Consider the following 23,830-nt stretch of genomic DNA (forward strand, 5'->3'; position numbering starts at 1 on the left):
TTTTGTACAACAGAATATATGAACAGAATGTGAAGTCAACTTACTGAGCAGGTTGTGCAAATTCTTCCTCTGATATGATGTCATATTAAGAATTTATACAACTTAACAACCAGCAGCAAAATGAAAACAATTTTTCTATTCTAAAAATGAACAAAGAATTTGAAAATTGCTTCTCCAAAGAGTGTGTGTAAGTGATCCTATAGGCATATGAAAGGTGCTTATCATCACTGATTATCAGAGAAATGCAAATTAAAGCTGAAGTGAAAATGCCATTTCCCACCTATAAAAATGGCTTACTACTGCCTTTTACCCAGCCTCTTCTTGGTGCAGAGCATCTTGTACATTGTATGACAGAGACTTAATCATGAACAAACCACTTTGTAACTGGAAAAAAAGATTAACCTGTCCGTATATAAATTATTTTTAAAAAGAATGACTTGAATCAAAAAGATTGGAGTGGTGGAGTGGTATATAGAAAAAGGACCCCTTGATGACAATGTAAATTTGTGCACCATTATGGAAAATAAAATGGGGTGTCAAACTTGGGGTATTTATATAATGGAATGTTATTTAGATATTTAAAAATAAAAATTTATAAAAATATCTATGATAATACAATAGCATTGTTCAGAAACTAATGAGGTGATAAATCTAAAGTGATAGAAATTAATAAAAATAATGAATAATTTTTATAGTTATATAGTTTGGTTCCCCTCCATCTGAAAAATATAGTTCGATCAACTACAAAAAAAGAAAATGTTAAAAATATTTTAGCTTGGGCCCGGAGAGATAGCACAGCAGCGTTTGCCTTGCAAGCAGCCGATCCAGGACCCAAGGAGGTTGGTTCGAATCCTGGTATCCCATATGGTCCCCCGTGCCTGCCAGGAGCTATTTCTGAGCAGACAGCCAGGAGTAACCCCTGAGCAACGCTGGGTGTGGCCTAAAAACCAAAAAAAAATATTTTAGCTTGAATTCCTTCTGTGTTATTTATATTTTTCTTATTCAAATGATTTAAACTTTATTTCTGTGTTCATTTTTATTTTCAAACAACTAAAATTTATGTTATAGTTTGATTTCTTTAGAACAAACAAAATAAAAAATATTTTTAAAAGTATATTTGTACTCTCATACTTGTAAAGTGAAATGAAAGACATATTTTTGGAATTCTCACCAGCACTAGAAACAATGGCAATCTATATCTTGAAAACCTTTGGAGACAGGTTGCATTGGTGGTGATAATGCACTGGTGAATGGGGGTGTTCTTTTTGTGACTGAAACCCAATTATAGTCATGTTTGTAATCACATTGTTTAAATAAAGATATAAAAAGCAAAATAAAATAAAATAATATGTTCCACTTAAAAAAAACAAGTTCTTAAATTAATTTCATTGGAAGAACACACACACACACACATACACACACACACACACACACACACACACACACCAAACTGTCAATTTGTTTTTTCGTTTAAATGTTCCACCATCTTCTGATGCTTTTCTAACCTCTTTATTCTTTCTGTGTATTCTCGGGAGAACTTAGCTTCATAGAGATTACTTATGTTCTGTATCAATGAATAACATTTTTTCCTTAATATATAACCAAAGTTTTATTTCTAACTTCAGTCATACTTTACTTCATTCATTATCTACCTAGTGGTGTTAAACTAAGTATTATTTGTTCAATAAAAAAGAAAAACTTAGAACATATACCTCTTAAGATTAGCAATAAAAGCACCTATCAAAATGTATTAATAAAGGACAGGGATATATTATTTTGGTATAGGTATTTGACCTGTGTGTGACTACCCTTACCTTATCCCTAGCATCACTTGGTTTTAAGCATCTTAATCACAGCTTTGGAGGCCTTCAAACACCACTGTGATGCCCTGGGCATTCATCTGCTTCCCCAAACCCAAAAAGCAGTGCTTTTTGGACCTGTATAAAACAATTGGCCTGATGTCCAGAAACCTGGTGAGGATCCCTCCTGACAAAAATGTATTTATAATATCAGATATTTTTTGATAAACAAGACAGTTTACTTTCATAAAATGAAACTCTGGTTTTTTAATTTTTAAAGGACTATTGAACATACATTACTATTGTTACTATTATTTTCCTAATTATAAACAAGCACATTGCTAGGTGCTGATAATTTTTTCCACCAGAGTTGTATAAGAATATGCTTGATAATAAGACTTTATAGAGTAAAGATCAGGAAAGGTGAATAAGATAAGTATTTTCTAAGAGGAGATGAGCAAACACTTTTCCTAAAACACAATTGAGTAGGTTGAAGGGAGGAATTTAAAGAGATGAATATTTCAGTTTTTTTAGGAGTGATGTGATTACACAGGTGATGATGTTGTATTGGAATTATGTTCGTGAGAAATCATCATGGCCCATACCTTGTCTAAACCATCAAGCAATTGTTATACATACTGGAAATGCACTTTCACTGAGAGTTTTAAGCTAATGACTTGCAATAGAGAGAAGATAAATGTATATTAATAAGCCACTAGTGAATACAGCTGCTCTGTTTACCTTTAAAAGGACATGACAAAATTATACCATGTAACAATTATGTAATGGAAAGTTAATACAAGCTTTTGGACTGAAAACACAGATTATAACAATTATGTGATTAAAATACATCAGAGGAAACAAACTATAATCATACTCTGAATATACAAGCACTTTGATTTGGGATGTGTAAAATATGTTTGTTACTCTCCCAATTTATAATTATAATAACTTCAATTGACTAAACCATATAAACATACATTTTATCCCTATTTAGCAATATGCATATTAATGTATGTAGAACTTTTTGACAGCAAATGTCATCAATAATTCTTTATTCTCAGTGACTTAAATATTTTTACATTTTTCTTTTATTTTCTATGGTTAAATATAATTTTGGATATGCTAATTGAAATGCAAGCATTTTATATCTCATCTGTTGAAATAAGCTGACATAAAAAGGAAAACTATTTAAGAGTTAATTTGAATGTCTTCATTTTATTATCTCTATAAAACCAATGAAAGATCTAAACTAGGCCCTAACAAAAATATTATTTTTATTTAACAAGTAAATGGCATGTAGCACAGTTCTAAGTAGATGCATGTATACTGGGTTGTTGAAGAATAAGTTCATGACTGATTTGTAAGTATTTGTTTTCTTAAAATATACCAATTTTATGTGGTCTTTATAGGCCCAAACTGGCAGTTTTCAGCACTGGATCTATATTAAAGGAACTTAATATAATATTTTAAAGGCCAGTGATTGATAAGGTTGTCTCTGAGCAAAACCAACTCTAATCTATCTACAATCTCTCAGACCTAAATTTTACCAATTTAAACTTTGTATTAAAAAGTGCTAAATAAATATACATATTTTTCTCATGTTTTATAAACATTAACCTTTTTAACCTGTGTCTATCTGATAACCAATGAACAAAATATTTTAAGATGCATTTCTTCTTGATATGCTAAATACTTCTTTTTTTCTGAAATTCTGGTTGGTGACTAACACTCAGACTAATATTATTTATAGTAAGCAAATATCTTATGAAAATAATCAATTAGGGAAAATAAATAGATATTTATGGATTTTGACATTTTAGAGATTGAAAAGTTTCGACATGTAAGAGATTGGTAAGACTGTGAACATAATTTTCTCTTAATATTCAATATTGAGCTTTCATTTTATAATTTAAACTTTCGTAATGGTGATGATTTTACTTGCTATTATTTCTTTAAATAATTACTTTTATTTTCTCTTTTATACCATGTTTGGAGCCCCAAACACCTGACTTGTCCAAAGTTCTTTTAGAATTCCTTTTCTGGATCTCATACTTCAGTTCTTTCTTTTCTCTCCATTTTTATTTCTATGTTCTAAAACCAGAGATCCAGTATTATCATAATTATGGGGCCCAAATTACAACAAGAAGACAAAAAAATGTATCAGTCAAGTAGTTAGGTTGTGGGATGGAAAATAATTGGACTAAATGTGGCATGCTGGGAACAGGGGTGCAGGGAGGACAACACTGGTGGTGGTAATCCCCTTTATTCATTGTGCCTTAAATATTACCGTGAAAGAATTGTAATTCACTTTGACCACAATAAAAATTTATTAAAAAAATACTTGACTTTTCTGACTGTTATACATGATATATATTCAGAAAAGCCATCTCCCATTTCTTTTCAGTAAATTTGAATATATTAATTTTGTATTTAGTACAGAAAGTTTTAACAAAAAGCTATTTTTGATTTATTAATGAACATTCGCCTTGAATGCTTAGCCTACTATTTCTAAGTTTTAATTTTCCTTATAGAGTCAAGATATATCAAAAAAGGTATATCTACAATTTTAAAATATATACTAAAAAGTGTCTCAGAAGCCCACACTCTTTGAAAGATTGCCCTGAGATCTCTTGGGACATCAAAAATATCTGCACTCTGATATTCATTTCAATACTATTTTCAGTAGCTTGAATCTGGAAATAACCCTGATATGTTTGTAAAAATATGAGTGGATTAAAAAAATCTTTGGTACATCTACACAATGGTAAACTGCATAGCTCTTAGCAGAAATAAGGTCATAAAATTTGCTAACCCATAGAGGAATATGGAAAGTTTCATGTAGAGTGAAATTAGTTAGAGGGACAGAGATAGTCATAGAATAATCACATTCAGTTATGACTTAGAAGTAGCATGCTATTAATAATCATACAATAGAGATGAGGGCCAAGAGAACTGGTCAATGGTAGAAAACTTTCCACAAAGTGTAGACCAGAAAAGGGACCACTATCACAATAGTTATTGGAAATGATCTCTTTGGTAAAGAACTGGGTGTTATCTAGTAGAGTTTAGCAAGAAAAAATATCTAACCTCATTCAAAAGTGAACAAATATTGCCTCAAAGAAAAAAATTCAGATAGCCAAAAGACACATTAAACTGATCCACATCATTAATTATTATACAGATGGAAATAAAAGCAACAATTAGATTATCTCACACTGGAGAGCCTGGCACAAATCACAAAGAACAGGAACAACCATAAAGGGACTCTCGTACACTGATGGTGAGTGTGCTGACCAATCTAGCCATTTTGGAAAACAATATGTAAATTTCTCCAATAGCTAGAAATTTAACATAGATATAAGCCACAATAATACTCCTGGGAATCTACCCTAGGAACATAAAAGCACAATATTTTTTTCACTTTTATTCATATTAATAGTGTCATTTAATTCTCTATTTTATTTATTTATTTTTTATTTTTATTGTAAGAATTTATTCAAGAAACAAAATTGATTAACATATTGAGGTGAACTAGCATAACATAGTATAGTAACATAACATAACATAATATAATAATACATGTAAGTCAAAGAACATTTCTGATTAAAACATAATTTTTATCATAATGGCTTACATATCTTTTACAGTAGTATTTTAAGTACATATTAACATTGAATCAGGGGAATACCCATCACCAAATTTGTCCTCCCCCCATCCCAGTTCCCTTTCTGCAACCCATATTCCCCACAATCTCCCCCCTCCCCTATGTCTAGCTTACTATTAGTGATCATATATCTGTTTGGTCCTGGAACCCTCCCTTGTTTGCCCCTCTATTTAAGAGGTGGAGCTACATAAATTGACTTATGTGGTTTTGTTTGAAGGAAAGAAAAGCAATAGATTAGGATACAAAATAAGAAAAAAAAAAAGAAAAGAAAATGGCCGAAGTCATTCTAGAGGCTTTCAATCTCAGTTTGAGAGAGGATGTGAAAAAGGTTATTGAAACACCACAACAATACAGAAAGAAATATCAAATTAAATATCCAGTGAGCACTACAGCAATAAAGACAAGCATCACTCAATAGTCTCGGTTCTGAGATCAAATCATGATGGAGTGCAAAAAGAAAGAGAAAGATAAAATAAAATAAAATAAAATAATATTGGAGACATCAACTTCAATCTCTACACCAAAAGAAAGACATCAAAAAAATTGATCAATCGATAAATAATATGTGGAAAAACGATTGTTTTGTGCTCTTTTTTTCCCTTTTCTTTTTCCCCCTGTATAGGCAAAGTAACTATTGGGGATATTGTAGAGGGAATTCCCTTGGCCTAAGAGATACAGGGTTTCTCCACCGCTGAAGTATACTGTCATGGGATTAACTATAGACTCCTTGCATGATCATTTTCTCTCCCCTTGGTGCTTTTGTGGTGTATGGAACACTTCTGCTTCGTCTTGGATGGTAACATCAGACCTCTGTATCTAGAGATATTGGTGACTGTGTAGTTCAAGTAATGGAACTTATGATGAAGTCTTTCTTTGTGATTCTAGCAGTTCTGCTTTTTCAGTGTCGTTTTAATCCATCTTCTGTAGTTGGTGGTCTTGGTCATTATGTTGCTCCTAGGATGGAGCCTGGGATAAGGTCTTCCGTTATGTTTCCGGAAGACCCATTCAGTTGCGGTTGTCTCAGTCAGACCTCTGGAATTGGAGCTCTTGTTTGTTGAACAGATCTTAGACCAAAATCTAGGCTAGAGCTTTTTGTTGCTGCTTTTGTTGTTGCTGTTGGTCCCTGGATATGTACTGTCCAGTCCTGGTTGTAACAACCAGTCGTCTGTATATAGTGATCTTGGCTTTTGAACAGATCAAAGGGTAACATGTTTTTTGATTTTGTCTTATCGTTATAAAAGCACAATATTAATAAACCTTCTGCATCCTTATGTTCATTGCAACACTATTCACAGTATCCAGAATCTGGAAACAATAGAAGTGGCTAAGAACAAATGAGTAGATAAAGAAGCATTGGTATATCTACGCGATCGAACACAGCTGTTAAGAAAAATAAAGTCAAAAAATGTGCTTATACTTGAATGGATATGGAAAGTATTATGTTGAGCAAAATAAATCAGGAGATGAGGAAAAACATAATGATCACAGTCATTTATATGTAATGTATAGTATATGTAAAATATATTTGGTATATACAAAAGTAAAAAATAGTATGGTAATAATATTAGAGAAAATAGAGACAAAGCCCATCATAGTATGACATTTCCCACAAACAGTGGAAGAGTGCAATTAGGGCAGAGAAGGAAGAGACCACTATGACAATAATAGTTGGAAATGATCACTCTGGACAAGAATTGGGTGCTGGAAGGAGAAAATATTAGGCATGATTCCCTTCTATAACAATATTTCAGCCATTATGTCTAAAGTGGGAAGATAGTGAGAGAGAAAGAGAAAAAGAAAAGAGAGAAAAAAAGAACAGAGTTTGTCCAATAAGCAGATAGGGTGGAGGGCAGGAGGGAAACTGGGGACACTGGTAGTGGGAAATGTGCAATGGTGAACTCTGTTATTCATTTCATTACTAAAAACCAATCATATAAATTTGTAATTTTTGGGTATTAAAAATAACTATTTGGAATAACTTTGTAACCATGGTATTTAAATAGCATAATTAATAAAAATATACATGAATAAAAGACCTGGGTGCTGAAAGGAGGTAAAGCAATATGAATGATACCCCTTCAGTAATCTTACTGCAAAAAGGAAAAAGGAAAGTGTGAGCATGTACTCAAAACAGAGTAATTGACAGAGTAAATGAGAGAGAGAGAAAGAGGAATGTTTTCCATAGAGGCAGTTAAAAGTGAGGTGGGAGAACAGGAAGCAAACTTAGGACATTGGTTGTAAAAAAATACACTGCTGGTTGTTGGACATTTTATAACTGAAACGTAGTCATGATCAACTCTATAACTATTTCCCAGTGATTCAATTAAAATTTTATTTAAAAAATGATGAGCTCAATATAGGCCTACAAAATATACACCTAGCAGGGGTCTCAAACTCGCAGCCCGCTGGCCGCCAACGGCCCTCGGTACAACATTTTGTGGCCCTGCTCTAGAGGAATCTTTTTTTGTTTTGTTTTGTTTTAGTTGTTTGGGTCACACCCCCCAACGTTCAAGGCTTACTACTGACTTTGCACTCAAGGATCACCCCGACTTTGCCTACTGTGGCCCCGGTAAATTGAGTTTGAGACCCCTGATTGACTCTAAAATGTTTCTAATCAGGCCCTCACCTTCTTTATTCTGGACATATTCATATCCCTTTGATCTCTCAGGCATATCAATAAGATATCTCTACCTGGTACATTTACACTTCTTTCTTCAATATGGAACACTATTTCTACAAAATTCCTGCCTACTTGAAGGCATAACTCTTCTTGTTCTCATCAACTTATTTAAATTTCATGTTCACTACATATCACCATTGGAAATAAAATGTATTATTGCTTATTTTGTTTGTTGTTTATTATTCACATTAGCATCTAGGTGCATAAGGAAGATATTTTTTGATCATTTATTGTTTTCTAGGTGCACTACAATATTTTTACCATATGCCTGCAATGAAGCTTTTAAAGTTGCCTGAATTAATATATAACTTTATACTTTTTAATGTAAGTTAATTTGAACAAAAATAAATCTTAAGATTAAAGAGAGAATAGAGAAGGTCAGGTGCTTGTCTATAGAGCAACTAGCACTTATAGCTCTCAAATATCACCAGGGATCATCCCTGCGGACAAATCCAAGAGTATTACTTGAGAACTGCTATGTATAACACCTCACCCACTCACACAAAAATAATATTACTAGCCCTAAAATATTCAATTTTTGTGAATTTTTACTATTTTCTGGTATTATACTAGTAAACTCTGTATTCATTAAATGATTTTTTATCTTGGTAAATTATTAATTTTTACTATGATATCCATTATCCTTATTGTTCTTGACAGTATTGTCACAGAAATGAGAGTGTGTCAAATAGTGAATTTGTAAGTATTGTTGTTTTGAAATCAAAGCTACCAAGATCTTTAGTTAATTATTTTGTAGGTTTTTGTTATTTGGTTCTATCTCTTACAGGGAAAATGTGACATATCTTGGGGCTGCAGAGGTAATTTAAATAGTTGGAGAAAATGCTTTGCATAATGGAGTCCTCTTGAGTTTGTATAGTGTTCACAGTTTGTACAGTCTTGGTCATGTGCCGGGAGCTAAATGGGAATGATCTCTGACCATTCAGCAGGGTGTGACCCCAAACAAACACATGTTATATCACAAAACCTGATCTTTTTAGTTTTTCTTAAGGTACCCGAAACATCCAATAATTTGTACATATTTCTTTTATTGGGGCTAGGGGTGGCGCTCAGAGATTTACTTCGGGCAGTTCTTTGGGTCCTCCATGTGGTGTCAGGCATCAAACCTGGTTAAAACAACTGCTTTATTCATTGTATTAGTTCTCTTTACCCCATACAAAACTAATAGTTTTAGTAGTGTTTTGATTTAAAGGTTTTGTTTTGTCATTTCTATACTTGTTTACAAAATAGAACCAAATATTATGTCAGCTGTTGCTTAAGCAATTTAGAATAACTATATGTCTACTTCCCAACTTTAAAATTTGAATCTGCCTGATAAACAAAAGTAAATAAGAGTATTTGAAGATAAGTTTAATGCAATGTTTTTTCTTAACATTTCTTCCTCAACAAAAACCCTCCCACCAGAGCTTCTTGTCAGAAGATTTTCATTATATGTTGTTGTGATCTCTTCTCTCCATGCACCTCATATATTCATTTTATCTACTGTGTCTGTATCATATTTTTATTTTAGTTTGGGTACTACCCATACCACCTGTGTTCAGAACTTACTCCTGACTGTTAGAATAGTGATCAGATTTGGCAGCCTCAGAAGACCATCTGGTGTACTGGGGAGCAAACTCAGTTCAACCACATGTAAGGCCTTGGGGTAATGGGGAGCAAACTCAGTTCAACCACATGTAAGGCCTTAATCACTGTACTATTGCTCTGGCTCCATACACCATCTACTTTTTCCTTTTTAGACATTCCTAATGTTTGCTTTGTGTTCTGGTTAATTCCTTTTACAATAAATTTCATGATTTCATCTATAGCAAGCTACAAAAGTTTAATTTTTTCTAATGTCCTAACATTAAATAATATGCTTATAATACCTAATTACAGAACCAATATTGTGAGCATGGAATCCAAACTACAACAAACACACTTAAAAATGTGCCCCTTTTCTGTATAACACGAGTTCTGCTAATTTGTATCCTCATTCTTACTTGTTCCATAGAATTTACAATTTCCTCTTTGACCGTCAGATTAGTAGTGAGTGATTAAAATGGTGATTCACTTAAAATTCACAAATAAATATGTGCCTGTCAAAAAGCAAGCTAAAGATGGAAGGGACATTGGAAGTTAATATTACTGATGGACTTCTTGTTAGTACATTGCTGATACCTATGATTAAATTTGTAAATTAAAGTGTCTTAAATCTATTTTTAAAATAATAATTTTTTACCTAAGCAAGATGTGCTGATTAACTTCAAATAAGTGTAATCTGTAATCACTAAGCAAAATAGAACTGCATTCTGAAAGACATTTGTTTGCTTCAGTCAAGGACATGTTTTCAGAAAGAAAAATTTAAAACTTACATTAAGGAATATTATTATGCTCTCTTTAATGTCATAGAATTGACTGTGTAAATAAAACAGTAAATTTATAAAAACAACAACACCCTTTTCCATCATAGATTATCCTAGTGTTCAATAAAATGGTACATAGTAAAGCCATTAATAAGCTCTCAAAAATGTAACAATGTGGGTTAAAACATAAACCCTTACTCTTTTGTAAACAACTGTTACCTTAGTAAAGAGATAGATCACTACACACCAGTGAAAATAGCCTGTACCCCAAACCTTGGAAACTATGTTTATTGAAGAGAATGTTGAAAATAGGAACCGTGGAATACTGTTATTGAGAAAATTCCTTGGTGTAGCATCTAGGAAAAATAAGTACATTTCTTAAAATAATTAAAGATGGGAATTTCATGCACTTCTATAATACCACTCATAGATATTCATTAATAAACATAAAAAGACTTATTAAAAATGTTAGGTGTTTTTGTGTTCCTAGGGTATATTCCTAGGAGTGGTATAGCTGGATCATATGGGAGCTCGATTTCCAGTTTTTGGAGGAATCTCCATATCGCTTTCCATAAAGGTTGAACTAGACGGCATTCCCACCAGCAGTGGATAAGAGTTCCTTTCTCTCCACATCCCCGCCAACACTGTTTATTCTCATTCTTTGTGATGTGTGCCATTCTCTGGGGTGTGAGGTGGTATCTCATCGTTGTTTTGATTTGCATCTCCCTGATGATTAGTGATGTGGAACATTTTTTCATGTGTCTTTTGGCCATGTGTATTTCTTCTTTGTCAAAGTGTCTGTTCATTTCTTCTCCCCATTTTTTGATGGGGTTAGATGTTTTTTTTTCTTGTAAAGTTCTGTCAGTGCCTTGTATATTTTGGAGATTAGCCTCTTATCTGATGGGTATTGGGTGAATAGTTTCTCCCACTCAGTGGGTGGCTCTTGTATCCTGGGCACTATTTCCTTTGAGGTGCAGAAGCTTCTCAGCTTAATATATTCCCATCTGTTAATCTCTGCTTTCACTTGCTTGGAGAGTGCAAAAACCCCTTCCTTACACCTATATTCATTGCAGCACTATTTACCATAGCAAGACTCTGGAAACAACCAAGATGCCCTTCAACAGACGAATGGCTAAAGAAACTGTGGTACATATACACAATGGAATATTATGCAGATGTCAGGAGGGATGAAGTCATGAAATTTTCCTATACATGGATGTACACGGAATCTATTATGCTGAGTGAAATAAGTCAGAGAGAGAGAGAAAAACGCAGAATGGTCTCACTCATCTATGGGTTTTAAGAAAAATGAAAGACACCCTTGTAATAATAATTTTCAGACACAAAAGAGAAAAGAGCTGGAAGTTCCAGCTCACCTCAGGAAGCTCACCACAAAGAGTGATGAGTTTAGTTAGGGAAATAACTACATTTTGAACTGTCCTAATAATGAGAATGTATGAGGAAAATGGAGAGCCTGTCTAGAGTACAGGCGGGGGTCGGGTGGGGCGAAGGGAGACTTGGGACATTGGTGATGGGAATGTTGCACTGGTGATGGGTGGTGTTCTTTACATGACTGAAACCCAAACACAATCATGTACGTAATTAAGGTGTTTAAATAAATTAAAAAAATGTTAGGTGTGAGACTGGAATGATGTATAATGGTTAGGGCATTTGCTTTGCATGTAGCCAACCCTGTTTTGATCCCTAGCCTCCCATATGGTCCCCCGACCACCACCATCAGTAGTATTATTTCCTGAGCACAGAGCCACAAGTAACCAGGCATGGCCTACAAACTAAAAAAAAAAAAAGCCAGCTGCTTTATGAAAGCTATCACTAGCAAACAATAATACATATTTATTAATATATGGAAATTAACTAAAAAATTCATCAATTTGCAAACTTGTAAATCACAAAGCAATTAGCATATGAATTTTAAGTGACTGAATACAAAATCAAAATTATGAGGTTATTATCTAATAACCAAACATGTGATATGAATAAATCTGTGATATTATCAACCACTGAAATACTTTCCTATAGGCAAGCCCATGAATCCTCATAACAATGCTCTTAAATTAATAAATTCAGACAAACTTGTGAAAGCTTCATCTTCATATTTTCAGTTGCTGAAGATTATACCTGAGAACCTGTCATCCAAATAATTAGTAAATCAAAAAGCTCCAGTTTGTGTGTGGTAGGTGGGTTGGTTATATCAGCTTAGATTTAGCCCTATTAATATTCTCAAACTAATTCCTAGAAAATAAATTTCAAAAACAGCATTTACAATTTTTTCTTCTGTCTCTATAAGAGTTAAAGTTAATATACACTTTGAAAAGAGGTATGAAGTAGACAAATTATCAATGACCATAAATCAGTCTCCCAATATTTGGATCTCTAGGACTCTATTCTATCTCAGGCCAATCTACATTTTGCCCTTAAAACAACTTTTTATTATGCAAATACCCATCGAATAAGCTTAGTTATTTTTTAAAACAAGGCTGCCAACTCTTTTCACTTCTGTTCAATTTAATAGAGGAAATAGCATAGCAGTTGGACAAGCAAAAACTAATAAGAGCATCCATATAAGAAAAGAAACAGTCAAGCTCTCATTATTTGCATATTATATTATATAGAGAAAATGTAAAAATCTTAAAGGCTATAAAAGTGTTTTAGAAACAATATATTTTCATATTAATTAAGTAGTCTATGACTTAATACAGAAGTCCATTGTTTTTTTTACATATAAATAACCAAGGAAGAGACAAACCAAAAAATCCCACTTACAACTGTGCCTTAGATGTACCTCTGAATCAACTTAACTAAATATGTGAAAACAATTTAGAAAGAAAACTTCAAAACTAACTTCAAGAAATAAAAGAGAAAATGAAAACATATCTCTTGCTCACATATTAGGGAGATAATGTCATCAAAAGGATACTACCCTCTAACAGTGGTCCTCAAACTATGGCCCGCGGGCCACATATTGTATTTGTATCTGTTTTGTTTCTTCATTACAAAATAAGATATATGCAGTGTGCATAAGAATTTGTTCATAAGTTTTGTTTTTACTATAGTCAGACCCTCCAATGGTCTGAGGGACAGTGAACTGGCCCCCTGTTTAAAAAGTTTGAGGACCCTTGCTAAGGCATTGCATAGATTCAATTCAGTGTCAAAAGGATACCTATGATGTTTTCAAGGAAATAGATCCAACACTCCTAAAATTTATATGGATAAGAGGATCCCTCAAAACTAAATAATCCTTGGAAAAAAATAAGATAGGAGTTGTCACTTTTCCCAATACTAAACTGTACTACAAAGCAATAATAATTATAAGACTGTGGCACTGGAATAAAGAGACCCTCAGATCTATTAAATACAACTGAGTTTCCTGAGACAGAATCGCAGGTATATGGTCAATTAATCTTTGATAAAGGAATAAATTAATTATGAAGTCACCAAGGAAAACTGGTCAGCTACATGTCCTAAAAAAGACCAATTAAAAATGAAGAAGACCTCTTTTTAATATCATGTACAAAAATCAAATCAAAACAAATTAAATACATATAAGACCATCCATACGTTACATAGTGAAAAATGTAGATATAACTGTTATTTCATTGAAGCAAAAGACATCTTCAAGGATGATACAATACATGTCAAAGAAGTAGAAGCAAAGTTATACAAACAGGACTACAATTAAATTAAAAATTTCTGCACCTCAAAGGAAATGTGACCAGCATAAAAAGTCAGCCCAGGGATTGGGAGAATTTGTTTTACCCTCACCGGTATTTTGACAAGGTGTTAATGTGAAAGTTATATAATGCAGAAATGATTAAAAACATAAACACCCAGCCCCATTGAAAAATGGGGTAAAAGCTGAACAGAAACTTCTTCAAAGAAGAAATGGTATAAAGACACATAAAAAAATGCTCTGCATCGCTAATCAAAATAATAAGGTATCATCCATAACCACAGAGACTGGCAGACATCAAAAAAGAACAATAAAAACCAGTTCTGACATGAATATAGTTAGAAAAATACTTTCTAACTGCTAGTGGGAATTTTCAATTATCCCAGACTTTCTCAGAAAAAATAGAGATATTTTTTTAAAAGAAGAATGAATATTTATTGAGAATATGTTATATATCTGGCAGTACATGAATGTCATATGATCTTTGTAATCACCTTTTGAAAAAATTTTTATTGTGACCGAAGTGAATTACAAATCTTTCACAGTAATATTTAAGGTACATAGTGACAATGAATCAGGGGCATTCCTACCACCAGTGATGTCCTCCCTCTACTCCTGTTCCCAGAATGCATTCCATATCTCCCTCCCTAGTATACCTGATCCCCACTTGTACAGCTTGCTGTGGGTTGGTTATAGATTCTATTGTCTTTGACTTTGGGTTTGATTTTCAGATCTGATCATTTTTTATTTCCACTAAATGCTCATGTGAGTGTCTGGACCTGGTACCATTCATTGTCTCCCTCAGTTTATGAGGCTGAACAAAATGATTCAAGCAATGTGGAGATACAGAAAAAGAAAATGAAAAGAAGAAAGAAAAACAAAACAAAACAAAAAACTAGGAGTCCTTCTAGTTGTAATTTGTATCAATTTAGAAGAAGGAAGGGAGAAAAAAAGAAAAATCTAACAAAACAAAAAAAAATAACAGAAAACAACAAATCGATAAGAAAATTGCAAAAAAATAGAACCAAAAACACAAACAAAACAAAACAAACAGAAAACCAAAGCAAGCAACTACTATAAAGGCAAATGAAAACCCAAACACAAACAAAAACAAACCAACAATGACAAAGAAAAAAATGTCAACAAACCTCAGCCAGCAACTACATTAAAAAGGTTTGTGCTGGGGCTGGAGAGATAGCATGGAGGTAAGGCGTTTGCCTTTCATGCAGGAGGTCATCGGTTCGAATCCCAGCGTCCCATATGGTCCCCCGTGCCTGCCAGGAGCAATTTCTGAGCATGAAGCCAGGAGTAACCCCCAGCACTGCCGGGTGTGACCCAAAAACTACCAAAAAAAAAAAAAAAAGGTTTGTGCTTCTTTTCTTCTTCTTTCTTCTTCTTCTTCTTCTTCTTCTTCTTCTTCTTCTTCTTCTTCTTCTTCTTCTTCTTCTTCTTCTTCTTCTTCTTCTTCTTCTTCTTCTTCTTCTTCTTCTTCTTCTTCTTCTTCTTCTTCTTCTTCTTCTTCTTCATCTTCTTCTTCTTCTTCTTCTTCTTCTTCTTCTTCTTCTTCTTCTTCTTCTTCTTCTTCTTCTTCTTCTTCTTCTTCTTCTTCTTCTTCTTCTTCTTCTTCTTCTGCTAAGGCATAGTAAGTATTGGGGAAGTTAGAAAGGGAATTCCCCTTGGTGTAAGAGATTTTGGCTTTCTCGCCCTTGAAGCATGCTGTCATGAGCACCTAAGCTCTGTACACACTCATTTTCTTTCCACAAGGTTTTTCTATGGCACCAGCCATCTTTAGTTATTAAGCTCCAATTTGATCTAGCAATTTCACTTTTTGGAATATACACCAAAGTTTTAAAAACAAAATGAAGAAAAGACAATTGCACCCTATGTTCATGTGGCACTATCTACAGTAGCCGAAATCTAGAAACAATACAAGTATATAAGAAGAGATGGCTGGATAAGGAAATATAGTTCACATGCACACTGAAATATTAGTTGGCCTTAAGAAGAGATAAAATCAGGGCCAGAGCGATAACACAGTGGTAGGGTGTTTGATTTGCATGTGGTTGTTCAAGGATGGACTTTAATTTGATCCCCAGCATCCCATATGGTTCCCCAAACCAGGAGCTATTTCTGAGCACATAGCCAGGAATAACCCTGAGCATCACCAGGTATAACCCAAAAAAACAAAATAAAAAGGAAAAAGAAAAAGAAAAAACAAAAAAACAACAACAAAGATAAAATCATGCAATTTTCTGCTCTAAGGAGTTACCTGAAGAGTAACATGCAAATGCATCAGTCACAGAAAGTAATAATACAACAAAATTTATTATCTCATTTGTGGTGTATAAAATAAAACATTATTGAATAATAAATGTCCCAAAACAAAGAAACAGAGCATGAAAAATTTACTCAGTAAGAAACTTGATAGCTGAGAGGACTGGATTATAGGATAGGATACGATATGGAAGGGGCAATGATTGATGGAGGATAGTTCTTGGTCAATCAGGAGGAGGAGATTTGAAATTGGTAACATATTTATTATGTTTGAAAACCTATCAACAACAGTACTGTAAACTACAGTGAAAAAACTAGAGAAGAAAAATGTTTATAGTGTAGCCTGGTGGCTGAAATGTAAACATGGGTTGGTGAAGGGAAGTGAAGACTAGTGAAAGGAACAGATGTTGAGATACTGTATGCCTGAAACCCACTTTGTAATTTTAAGATAACTAAATACACTTTAAAAATTAAAATATTTTAATAAATAATCATAATGCCTTCTTTTTTAAAAATGTTATTGTGATCAAAGTGAATTAAAAGTTTTTACAGTAATATTTAAGGTACATAGTGCAAAAATTAGGGTCCTTCCCACCATCAGTGTTGGCCTCCCTCCACCCTGTTCCCAGCATGCATCCCATACCTCTCCCTTTGCCTCTTGGACTGCTAGTGTGAAAGAAGTCTCCTTTGTGATAGCTTGCTGTAGATTGGGTATTAGTTGACTTTGCCTTTGGTACTTACGTCTGATTATTTTTTATTTTCACTCAATGATCATATGACTGGTTGTTCCTAGTACCATCCATTTTTTTTCTCCCCTCAAGTTCTGAGGGAGAACAAATTATTCAAGTTCTCTGGTTCTGTTGGACAAAGAAAAGAAGGAAAGAGAAAAATGAAAATCAAAAGAAAACTATACTGGGGGATCTATCTAGAGACTATAAATATCAGTTCAAAAGAAGTAAGGGAAGAAAAGAAAAGGGAAAAAAAGAAATCAAACAAAACAAAACAGGTAATGACTGAAAAAGAGCAGCACAACAACAACAACAACAACAAAAAAGGTCTGGTGTGACAAGGCTTTGTGTTTTTGCTTTTGGTTTGGAGGGTTTAGTTTTGTTTTTGTTTTTTCCGCATAGGCACAATAAGTATTGGGGAAGTTAGAGGGAATTCCCTTAGCCTTAGGAAATACAGAGTTTCTCCACCCTTGAATCATACTGTTATGGGCACAACTACAGGCTCCTTACATATTCATTCTTGAACCCCAACATATTTTTATGGTGCCAGTTAACTTTCTGGTCAGTTGTGGATGACAAGCTCAGTCCTCTGTAGCAAGAGATCTTGGTATTTCAACAGGTCATAGGATATCGTCTAGAATAGAGACTTTTCTTATGGTTCTAGAAGATCTGTTCCATCACACTTCTTGTAGTCAGTCTTCTGTAAATAGTGATTTTGGTATTTTCTTAGATCCTAAGTCAAAGTCTAGGATAGATTCTTTATGGTACCAGAAGTTCTGCTTAGTCATGGTTGTCAAATTCTAGGATTAGAGATCTTGTTTTTTGTACGAATCCTAGGCCGAAGCATAAGCTAGGATCTTTCTTATTGGTCCTGGGAAAGCTTCTGCCCAATTGTGATTGTCATAGTCCATCTTCTGTAATTAATAATCTTGGTTTTTGAACAGATCAAAGGACTGCATATCTTCTGATTTCATCTTATGGTTAAGTGATGCGATAGGGCAACCTTTCTTGGATCAAGTTTTTGCTGATTCCTCATCGTCAGGTTGTTGTATCAACCTGTGGCAAGTTGGTGTCAGAGTGGTATTAGGCATTTCTCAGGGGGAATTTGATTCCTGGTGTTGTAGGGAGCTGTGTTGGGTCTTCATTTGGGATCTGGGGTTTCTGGGGTTCAGGATTGGATGGTCGCTGTCCAATAATGTGAAGTTGGGTCCACATGACACATGTTCAAGGTGGGAGCTGCCCTTATATTATAAAATTGAAGAGCTCTTATCCCTAGTAGATAAGAGTTTGTTTTTATACATAAGATTTCCCCTTTATGATGATGATGATGATGATGATGATGATGCCTATGCAAAAGGGAGCAGTGCCATATTTCATTATTGGTACCTTTGGAGTTAAGAATGACAGGGTTTACATTCTCAGCCTTATTTTTGACATGGGCTTTTATTTCAAGCAGGACTTTCTTTTCTAAAATTTTATGACAAGCAGAACCGAAACAAATAAAATTAACATATATATATATATATATTAAAGATAAAATAAAAATGCTTTCTTCTATAACCTAGTAACAGACAATGTAGTAAATTATTTGGTTTGAAATATTTATGAATTGAAATATCAATAAACCAAGAGCTCTAAGTATATGATATTCCTTTCAAAAGTACATTGTGCACTCTACTAGAAGCAGACTAGTGGTGGAAGGCAAACAAGGGTAAGGGGGTTGTGAAAGAGGTTTTAGTGAAGGGAAGTGACAATGTTAAATGGATCAGTATTGAAACATTTTCTGCCTGAAACCTAATCATGAATGATTGCAATTTATTGTGCATGGTGACTAAGCAAACATTTTTAAATTACAAAAAATAAATTAAAGTATAAAATACATTAAGTTTCTATTGTATTCCTGTTTTTATGCTGTCAGTAATTTGCTTTATCTATAAATATATATGTATATTTGTATATATATTTAAGTCTACATAGTCCTCAAATTAGGTTTTCATTACCTTAAAGCTATGACCATGACTTTATTGTGTCTTTTACTATAGTTAGTGTAGTTACTTGATAAAACCATTGCATTGTACATGCTAAATGGAGGAGTCAGTGAGTAAATAAATTTTGAAAATAGTAACATAAATAAAAGAGATTCTATAGGCTTGCTATTTTCTTCGAGAAGGTAAAGATAATCGTATTTTCTAATTAAGGCACTAAAGCATAAGTCCAATTTCCTCAACTGTGTATACATATTTATATAATGGCTGATTGATTTCATAAAGTAAGATAAGGCACTTCCCATCTAATTGGTGCACCAATAATCCCCATCACCCACATGATTCTCATAACACTACTGGGAGTGATCCCAAAGCAGAAAGGTAGTAGTAAATCCTGAGTACCACTGTTTATGACCCCCAAAATCAGAAACACTAACGTAAAATTTTTTATGTTTATAAATAGTGATCCAACACTGTAATATAGTTTTTTAAAAGTCTAAAAATATTGGTCTAAAAGTTTATAAATAGTGATCCAACTGTAATATAGTTTTTAAAAGTCTAAAAATATTGGTCTAAAAGTGAAATGATAGGTGAAATAATGGTTTGAGGCATAACATTTTAATTGTATAACCATTGATAACTCATGAACTGTTAAATAATATTTAGTATAACTCTCTATTTATCATTAATAAATTCTAGCTGATGTTCTCCATGCCAGATTTTGACAAATCACATCAAAATTATTTGCCTATTGGGGCCAGAACAATAGCACAGGGATAGGTCATTTGTCTTGCACAATGTCAACCCCAGATGAACCCAGATTTGATTCCCAGAATTCCGTATGGTTTCTCAAGCCTGCTGGGGCAATTTCTGAGTGCAGAGCTAAGAGTAGCTCCTTATCACCATTGTGTAGTTATATATGAGTTATGCAGTATTTCTCATAGTATACTTCTGCTCTGAACTCAGGGATTACTCCTAGAAACACTTGCGAGATTAGATTGGGTGCCAGGAATTAACCCAGTTTAATTATGTGCAAAGCAAGTACACTGACCCAGCACTATCTCTCAGCGCAATGTCAGAAAAGCAAAATGGTTGTCTTTTTGTGCAATTAGAACAATAGAGAGAGTTTGGTACAGCACTTTGAGTCAAATACTCTTATATTTGTTTCTGTCTTTGTTCTCTATCATGCTGTCTATTTCACTTACCAAACATCCAGTCACTAGAGCAAAACAGAAAGTCACATAAAAACTCTAAAGTCTCTTAAATGACATTGGCCAGAATTGGTCACAATGTTTTACCTTAAAGGAAACTATGAATTATCTTTATTCTCAGTAATGCCAAGAAAAAAATAATTTTAATTAGTAAAGATGAGTGTAGTAAAGAGAAAAGAAGTACATATTTTCTGACTTATAAGATGACTTTTTATTTTTGGGGGTTTTTCTTGGGTCACACCTGGTGATGCTCAGAGGTTATTCCTGGCTATGCACTCAGAAATCACTCCAGGCTTGGGGGACCATATGTGATGCTTGGGGATTGAACCACAGTCCATCCTAGGAAACACCGTACCACTTGAGCCACTGCTTACAGCCCCCAAAAGACTTTTTAACTCATGAAAAACTTCTTAAATTTGGGGGTCATCTTATATGCCGATATACAGCATGCTGAAACTTACTCCAGCTTCAGGGACAAGTGATCTTCCCCCCCCCCTCGTACCCCTACATCCCATCCAGCTGCCAGGCATCATCACTCAGTCCTCTTCATCTTTTGGGCACAGAGAGAAGCTGAGTTACTGAGAGCTGCATCCCATCGAGTCACCGAGCCTGGTATGTGATTTTCCGGTGCTCAGTCCTCTGTTTAGCTTTTATGGAATACAGATGAGGCACTCTGTCTCCCTCTAGCTATCCTTCTAATCACTGCATCCCAGCCAGCTGCTCTTGGAGGTGACCTCTCTCCCTGCTCTCAATGTAGATCACAATTAAAAAATCACAGTCACTCACTACAAATGATACATGTAAAATGATTGTTGCCACTTCAAAGTCTATCTTTTTAAATATATTGTTAAACTTTGAGTGTTCTACTCTTTTTCTGTTACATTTTTAATTTCCATTTGGTGTGTGTTAAAAGACAGGTAGTCCTTATATGGTGAATATAGCACAAACCCTATATTCTAACAGTAAAAGTAAGGGTCAATTTATATACCCAGTCATCTTATATACCGGAAATATGTTATCAGTCACTTTCTCTATCTTCATCATATTCTTATTCTACAATTAATCTATTCTACACTATACATTAATTAATCTTATTCTACAATATACATAGATTTGTCCTACTTTAAAAAAGAAAATTATTTGGGGACAGGAGCAGTGGTTCAAATGGTAGAGCCTTTGCCTTGTGTGTGCTGACCAAGGATGGACCCAGGTTTCATCCTCAGGCATCCCATATGGTTTTCAAGCAGAAGCAATTTCTGAGTGCATAGCCAGGAGTAATCCCTGAGCGTCACCGAGTATGGCCTCCAAACAAACGAACACAAACAAAAACAAAAAAAACAAAAAGCATTTGGTAGTCTAGAAAACAAAGATTAAAAATTATATTTCAGGGGCCAGAGAGATAGCATGGAGGTAAGGCGTTTGCCTTTCATGCAGTAAGTCATCAGTTCGAATCCCGGCATCCCATATGGTCCCCCGTGCCTGCCACGAGCAATTTCTGAGCATGGAGCCAGGAGTAAGCCCTGACTACTGCCAGGTGTGACCCAAAAACCACAAAAAAAATTTAAAAAAATATTTCAGTTAGAACATTTGTCTTGTATGTGTTGATCCCAGGTTATTGGTACCTTTGGAGTTAAGAATGACAGGGTTTACATTCTCAGCCTTATTTTTGACATGGGCTTTTATTTCAAGCAGGACTTTCTTTTCTAAAATTTTATGACAAGCAGAACCGAAACAAATAAAATTAACATATATATATATATATATTAAAGATAAAATAAAAATGCTTTCTTCTATAACCTAGTAACAGACAATGTAGTAAATTATTTGGTTTGAAATATTTATGAATTGAAATATCAATAAACCAAGAGCTCTAAGTATATGATATTCCTTTCAAAAGTACATTGTGCACTCTACTAGAAGCAGACTAGTGGTGGAAGGCAAACAAGGGTAAGGGGGTTGTGAAAGAGGTTTTAGTGAAGGGAAGTGACAATGTTAAATGGATCAGTATTGAAACATTTTCTGCCTGAAACCTAATCATGAATGATTGCAATTTATTGTGCATGGTGACTAAGCAAACATTTTTAAATTACAAAAAATAAATTAAAGTATAAAATACATTAAGTTTCTATTGTATTCCTGTTTTTATGCTGTCAGTAATTTGCTTTATCTATAAATATATATGTATATTTGTATATATATTTAAGTCTACATAGTCCTCAAATTAGGTTTTCATTACCTTAAAGCTATGACCATGACTTTATTGTGTCTTTTACTATAGTTAGTGTAGTTACTTGATAAAACCATTGCATTGTACATGCTAAATGGAGGAGTCAGTGAGTAAATAAATTTTGAAAATAGTAACATAAATAAAAGAGATTCTATAGGCTTGCTATTTTCTTCGAGAAGGTAAAGATAATCGTATTTTCTAATTAAGGCACTAAAGCATAAGTCCAATTTCCTCAACTGTGTATACATATTTATATAATGGCTGATTGATTTCATAAAGTAAGATAAGGCACTTCCCATCTAATTGGTGCACCAATAATCCCCATCACCCACATGATTCTCATAACACTACTGGGAGTGATCCCAAAGCAGAAAGGTAGTAGTAAATCCTGAGTACCACTGTTTATGACCCCCAAAATCAGAAACACTAACGTAAAATTTTTTATGTTTATAAATAGTGATCCAACACTGTAATATAGTTTTTTAAAAGTCTAAAAATATTGGTCTAAAAGTTTATAAATAGTGATCCAACTGTAATATAGTTTTTAAAAGTCTAAAAATATTGGTCTAAAAGTGAAATGATAGGTGAAATAATGGTTTGAGGCATAACATTTTAATTGTATAACCATTGATAACTCATGAACTGTTAAATAATATTTAGTATAACTCTCTATTTATCATTAATAAATTCTAGCTGATGTTCTCCATGCCAGATTTTGACAAATCACATCAAAATTATTTGCCTATTGGGGCCAGAACAATAGCACAGGGATAGGTCATTTGTCTTGCACAATGTCAACCCCAGATGAACCCAGATTTGATTCCCAGAATTCCGTATGGTTTCTCAAGCCTGCTGGGGCAATTTCTGAGTGCAGAGCTAAGAGTAGCTCCTTATCACCATTGTGTAGTTATATATGAGTTATGCAGTATTTCTCATAGTATACTTCTGCTCTGAACTCAGGGATTACTCCTAGAAACACTTGCGAGATTAGATTGGGTGCCAGGAATTAACCCAGTTTAATTATGTGCAAAGCAAGTACACTGACCCAGCACTATCTCTCAGCGCAATGTCAGAAAAGCAAAATGGTTGTCTTTTTGTGCAATTAGAACAATAGAGAGAGTTTGGTACAGCACTTTGAGTCAAATACTCTTATATTTGTTTCTGTCTTTGTTCTCTATCATGCTGTCTATTTCACTTACCAAACA

The 23,830-nt window shown here is 33.9% G+C and overlaps 1 protein-coding gene across 1 annotated transcript in view; it reads left to right on the forward strand.

Moving 5' to 3' along the window:
- Positions 1 to 23,830, forward strand: part of GRID2 (glutamate ionotropic receptor delta type subunit 2) — a 1,564,419-nt gene that overhangs the window by 1,151,231 nt on the left and 389,358 nt on the right. The gene's annotated exons all lie outside the window — the stretch shown is intronic.

Source organism: Suncus etruscus, chromosome 16 (genome assembly GCF_024139225.1).
Source record: "Suncus etruscus isolate mSunEtr1 chromosome 16, mSunEtr1.pri.cur, whole genome shotgun sequence".
In the NCBI taxonomy this organism is placed as follows: domain Eukaryota; kingdom Metazoa; phylum Chordata; class Mammalia; order Eulipotyphla; family Soricidae; genus Suncus; species Suncus etruscus.